Consider the following 6923-nt stretch of genomic DNA (forward strand, 5'->3'; position numbering starts at 1 on the left):
ATGCTTCATTTACAAATGTGTCATTGACTGGCTTTGACAGTAACTCTTGTGAATGTTCAAGGGCTGTTAAACTGCATTTTTCTCTGGCTAAAATCATGTAGCATAATTTAAAAAAAAAAGCATTTGAAGGCTATTTAAAAATAGTCATGTTAACCTCACTGATATTTTATGTACCATGAGAAAACAGAATGAAAAAAAAACAACAAATTGTAGATATGTGGTTATATATGCAGATGGTAACTCAAGAAAATTGTCATGACAAGACTAACAAAAATAACTGTATATGTAAGGATAATTACTTAAACTGCAATTATACCAATGTGAAGTCCTGTCAATTGAAGTTCTCATTATTAAGAGTAATTAAATGCAGTGGGTATCTGACGGTTACTCTAACTGCAGTATGCTTAAAATAATGCTTTCAGAATGCTTTTGTATATTAAAAAACATCACGCAAGCAAAGTGAAAACCACCATTGCCCTGGTGAAGTGCAAGTCAAACGGCCATGTTAAATATGCCACTGTGAATAACATGCAATGCTCTTTAAGAGAACCACTGCATACTAATTTCTCCCCAGTATTGCTCCCATCATTATCCCAACCATGCCAGAATGCAACTGCTTTACACAAAAAATGCATTATTCAATTAACCTTTGCCCTCACATTTGCCACACACACACACTCATACACACACACACACACACACACACACACACACACACACACACACACACACACACACACAAAAAAAAGATAGATAAATAAATAAATAAAACGTCTGCTTCGCTGGGATTCAATGTATTCACTCAGTGGACCAAGATCAAGCGTTGTTCACCATTGTATGATGAGGTAAAGGGCAAGAGGTAGCTATTAACTGGGGATTGGCTGTTATCTCCTTCCCCTGCAAAACAGGCTCAGCAAGAATGGAAGTGGCTGAATGCGTATGTCATAAACGCAGACTCAGAGAGGACTGAATATGCTTAATGTCCTCTAATAGGGCCAATTCAACATAATGGAGTCATTCCTATGGATTGACAGCCATTTCCTTTATTGTTTTATATGGAAAATAGGCTCTAGCTGACTGTAAATCATGTTTTATAATATGATGAAAATCACAAGCACCACATCAAGTGAAATTCATATAGACTGCAAACAAGGCATCATGCATCTATATACATGTTATAATGGGATTCTTTCATTTACATTTTCATTTATTCATTTAACAGACACTTTTATTATTTCATGTTGTAATAATAATATTGCAACATAAATAACTCATCCCTTTTCTTAAAAAAATGGTTTAAAGTTTCAATTGTGAATCAATTGCTTTACCGTTTTTTAGTTTTAACAAAACAAAATAAATTATAAAATGATCAACCTTACAATTGAACCTTAAAACCATTTTTTTTAAGAAAAGGGATGAGGCGGAAGTATAAATTCTATTATTTAAAACGGATTTATGTGTGTGAATTTTCTCATTGGTCTGAACAAAAACTGCAGACTGGATTATTGAAAATGCACATTCATTCTCTGCCAGTAGGGGGTGCTTTTGGAACGTCTATAGTGGTAAAATATAGTGGTTTTCCTGGTAACGGCTGTAAACAAAACAGCTCAGCTCATAAATTATATTTTATCAGGTAAAATGAAAATGCCAGACAATCAGAAGACAATCAGTTCCCTTCAGAGGTTCATTCATATAAAAACTTGAATTAGTGAGAATGAGAAAAATGTGAAAAAATATAGCCTATATTGGCGAGGAAAGTCCACTGATGAGTTACCAGCGTAAGCCTACATTTTATATTAGTCATTTTAACTTGCTCTCAATCAATTAAAATATATAGTCGTGATTAATGGCATGATTGTCATGAGTTAACTCTTGAATAATCGCAATTTAATCACAAATTTTTATCTGTTCTAAATGTACCTTAAATTAATACTTTTCCCTGTGGTTTCACAGACAAGGCTTAAAATAGTCGCAGACTAAAATGCATGTTTGAGCTGTCTCAGCTGAAAATATCTTGCTCTGATATATCTTTAAAATCATTGTTCTGTGTCATGATGCACACCTGTAACACTTTCTTTTAAGGCATTTTTGTAAAATTTGCTTAAATATCTTAATTTAACTAAGGCCTAGTACTGGCTTAATCTAAGCCCCTTTTGTGAAACCGGGCCTTCACATTTTTAATCTTATCAACATGGGCATGGACAAATATGGATGCTTTATGCAATATATGTTTATTATTAGTGAAACCATAGTTAACAGAGCATGAAGAGTAGACATGTTTCATTAGTCATAGATATTTTCGAAGAACTTGTTTATGTCCATTAGACACATGAAAAAAACAAAACAGAAATACTAATTTTCTTTTACTTCTCTTTCTTTGCACTGAGCAATTTACTTAAACCTGTTTCCATTTTTGCGACAGGGCAGCTCACTTCTTCTGAACATGCAAAATGTACATTTATTATTTATTATTACATTTGTTTGCCTCTCTGTGCCACATACTGTATTTTGGTGCAGCTAAATTCTCAAAACTGTTTTCAATGATACATTTGACTGTTTCTGTTGCCAGACAACGAGATAAATATGAAATAGTGACTGAAACGTGACCCATTAAGACTAACCAGCTCTCCCTTCCAAGATGTTAATCTGCACAAAAATCCTGATTTATATCGTGCCGTCGTCTGATAAAATCAAATAGGCTACACATAACATAAAGACAATAGCCGTGCTGTGATTTCGGCTATACTTATATGTAAAATTAGAGAAGCAACATATCTGTGTTTTAACTGAAAGCGCAGCTCCTTTCAACCGCTCGCTGAACAGAGCAGACACAGAGAGAGAAGTGTGCGCACGCGCTGGGAAAGAGGGGCCCAAGGCAGTCGCCTACCTTTGCCTAATGGGTAAGTCCGCCACTGGTGACGATAGTGTAAGACCAGAGAGGACCAGGCGGCAGGCCTGGATTTTATTTTGTGTTTTGTTTCTATTTGTGCACGACAGTTGTCTGCGAGGGGCTGTCGCGCTCTTTTGTGTTTATTTTATTATTAAAGTTTTTGTTTAAATGTTCGCCGGTTCCAACCTTCCCATGATTATGAACGTTTGTTACACACACATATACACAATAGGCTATACACATCTCACAATTCTGAGTTTATATTACAATTCAGAGTTCTCACAATTATGAGATACTAACTCAGAATCAGATCACACAAATCAGATTCTGAGTTTGTATCTCATAATTGCGAGAACTCTGAATTGTGATTAACTCAGAGTTAGGAGAGAAGAGGTAGAACTGTGAGATGTAAATGTGTATATATGTGTGTGTGTGTGTGTGTGTGTGTGTATATATATATATATATATATATATATATATATATATATATATATATATATATATTCTCTGGCAGAAATAAGCTTCCACTTAAATGACTTGATGTCACCCACAAAAATTTGTCAAACAATGACAAATGTTATCGCACCTTAAGATTTGATAGTCTGCTGGTCAAGTGTTTTTTTGTTGTTGTTGTTGTTGTTGTTGTTGTTGTTGTTTGGAGGGGGGGGGGGTGCAGATGCAACTTAAGTATCAATGATACACCATGCACTTGGGACAAAATCTGAGTGGTTCACATGGGGCCCCTTCAGTTTGAACAGGAATGATGTTTCTGACTGCAATTATCTTGAATCTTACTGTGGAGCAATGTGGGGACATATTGATTTCCAGGTCATCAGGAGGTCTCTGCATTTCCTCAAGAGAACAGCTGTCATCAGATGTTCTACGTGAATGACTCATGCAGCATCCGTCACATTCCGAACAAACACAACACGTGTTAAGGCAACAGATCACTCAAAAATGAAAGTTCTGTAATTTTTTTACTCACCCTTTTGTCCTTCCAAACATGTCACTTTTTCTTCTTTGGAACACAAAACAAGATATTTAAAAGGATTTTTCAACTGATTTTGTCCAAACAATAAAATACTGGTTTGAAACAACATGTTTTGAATGAACTATCCCTTTAATGGTCAGGTATTTTACATTCATCACTTCCAGTACATAGCTGAAAAACATCAAAATGTCAAGGCTATCCAAAAATAAATAAATAAATAATAAAGGGCCAAGATGTTCACTTCTTTAATATATTCTTTTTTCCAATTATAACTGAATCCTTTAAAGGTGCCTTTCACTAAATCTCTAATATATTTAAGCTCTCTCTCTTTATTTCACAAACACACTTTGATCTAAATAGTTTCAGATAAGTCTGTATATGTATTTTGAAGTAATGCCTGATGGAAGCAGGTACAAGTGACAGGTGCAGATTCGCAGTATCACAAAATCAACAGTATGACTCAGGCTTCAGAATGGAATAATTTACAAATCTCATAAACTTATATTTTATTCACAATAGAAAAAAAAGAAAAGTGAGACATTTTGAAATGTGATGCCAAATATTGGCTCATTTTAGATTTCATGAGAGCTACACATTTAAAAAAAGTTGGGACAGGTAGCAATAAGAGGCCGGAAAAGTTAAATGTACATATAAGGAACAGCTGCAGGACCAATTTGCAATTTATTAGGTCAATTGGCAACATGATTGGGTATCAAAAGAGCCTCTCAGAGTGGCAGTGTCTCTCCGAAGTCAAGATGGGTAGAGGATCACCAATTCCCCCAATGCTGCGGTGAAAAATAATGGAGCAATATCAGAAAGGAGTTTCTCAGAGAAAAATTGCAAAGAGTTTGTAGTAATCATCATCTACAGTGCATAATATCATCCAAAGATTCAGAGAATCTGGAACAATCTCTGTACGTAAGGGTCAAGGCCAGAAAACCATACTGGATGCCCGTGATCTTCAGGCCCTTAGACGGAACTGCATCACATACAGGAATGCGAATGTAATGGAAATCACAACATGGGCTTAGGAATACTTCCAGAAAACATTGTCGGTGAACACAATCCACCGTGCCATTCGCTGTTGCCGGCTAAATCTCTATAGGTCAAAAAAGAAGCCATATCTAAACATGATCCAGAAGCACAGTCGTTTTCTCTGGGCCAAGGCTCATTTAAAATAGACTGTGGCAAAGTGGAAAACTGTTCTATGGTCAGACGAATCAAAATTTGAAGTTCTTTTTGGAAAACTGGGACGCCATGTCATCCGGACTAAAGAGGACACAGACAACCCAAGTTGTTATCAGCACTCAGTTCAGAAGCCTGCATCTCTGATGGTATGGGGTTGCATGAGTGCGTGCGGCATGGGCAGCTTACACATCTGGAAAGGCATCATCAATGCTGAAAGGTATATCCAAGTTCTAGAACAACATATGCTCCCATCCAGACGTCGTCTCTTTCAGGGAAGACCTTGCATTTTTACAACATGAAAATGCCAGACCACATACTGCATCAATTACAACATCATGGCTGCGTAGAAGAAGGATCCGGGTACTGAAATGGCCAACCTGCAGTCCAGATCTTTCACCCATATAAAACATTTGGCGCATCATAAAGAGGAAGATGTGACAAAGAAGACCTAAGACAGTTGAGCAACTAGAAGCCTGTATTAGACAAGAATGGGACAACTTTCCTATTCCTAAACTTGAGCAACTTGTCTCCTCAGTCCCCAGATGTTTGCAGACTGTTCTAAAAAGAAGAGGGGATGCCACACAGTGGTAAACATGGCCTTGTCCCAACTTTTTTGAGATGTGTTGATGCCATGAAATTTAAAATCAACTTATTTTTCCCTTAAAATGATACATTTTCTCAGTTTAAACATTTGATATGTCATCTATGTTGTATTCTGAATAAAATACTGAAATTTAAAACTTCCACATCATTGCATTCTGTTTTTATTCACAATTTGTACAGTGTCCCAACTTTTTTGGAATCGGGTTTGTATTTAAGTCCTAGGCCATTGAGGGATTTATAAACGAGTAAAAGTACTTTAAAATCAATCCTAAATATAACTGGAAGCCAGTGTAAGGACCTGAGCACTGGTGTGATATGCCCAGATTTTCTGGTTCTTGTCAGAATCCTGGCAGCAGCATTCTGTATGAGCTACCCAGTAGTCTTCTTGGGAATGCCAGTGAGGAGACCATTACAGTAGTCCACCCTGCTGGTTATAAAGGCATGAACAAGTTTCTCCAAGTCTTGACTGGAAACAAAACATGTTTTTAATGATAGTATGCTGATTTAGTTACTGCTTTGACATGACTCCTGAAACTAAGGTCTGTCTCCAGAATCACACCAAGAGTCTCGACTTGATTTTTAGTTGTTTGACCCCTAGAGTCCAGGTACTGTATGCAGTCACCTTCATCTTTGTTTCCAAATGCAATGACTTCAGTTTTCTGCTTGTTTAACTGAAGAAAGTTTTGGCACATCCAACTGTTAATTTCATCAATGCATTGGCAGAGGGAGTCAATGGGGCTGTAGTCATTTGGCGATAAGGCTAGATAAATCTGGTTATCAATTTTTTTCTTTTCGTATTATTTGACCTAGTGGGAGCATATACAGGCTAAACATGACCGTTGCAAGAATTGAGCTTTGTGTTAGTAGTTGTAGCAGTTGTTCAGCTGATTAAAAACTACCTTTTCAATAATCTTGACTATAAAAGGAATATTTTATATTGGTCTATAGTTGTTCAATATGGTGTTATTAAGATAAGACAACTGCAGTTTTCAGGGATTTTGTTAAAGTCCCTGGAGTGGTCCACTGATGAACGTCTGAACTTCAAGTCTTCAAAGTTTTTCAAAGAGTTTACTGAAAAGCGTTCTGACTGCTCTTTCCGAATATCATTCTTCCCCACATGGATGATGATCCGATTTGCATTCTTGTGCTTCATTAGAATCTTCAGAAGTTCCTTGTTCATATCAGAGATGGTTGCTTGAGGAAAGCAGCATGTAGTTGTAGTCCTGCTGCTGATGTTTCTGATAATAGAGT

Source organism: Cyprinus carpio, chromosome A9 (genome assembly GCF_018340385.1).
Source record: "Cyprinus carpio isolate SPL01 chromosome A9, ASM1834038v1, whole genome shotgun sequence".
In the NCBI taxonomy this organism is placed as follows: Eukaryota; Metazoa; Chordata; class Actinopteri; order Cypriniformes; family Cyprinidae; genus Cyprinus; species Cyprinus carpio.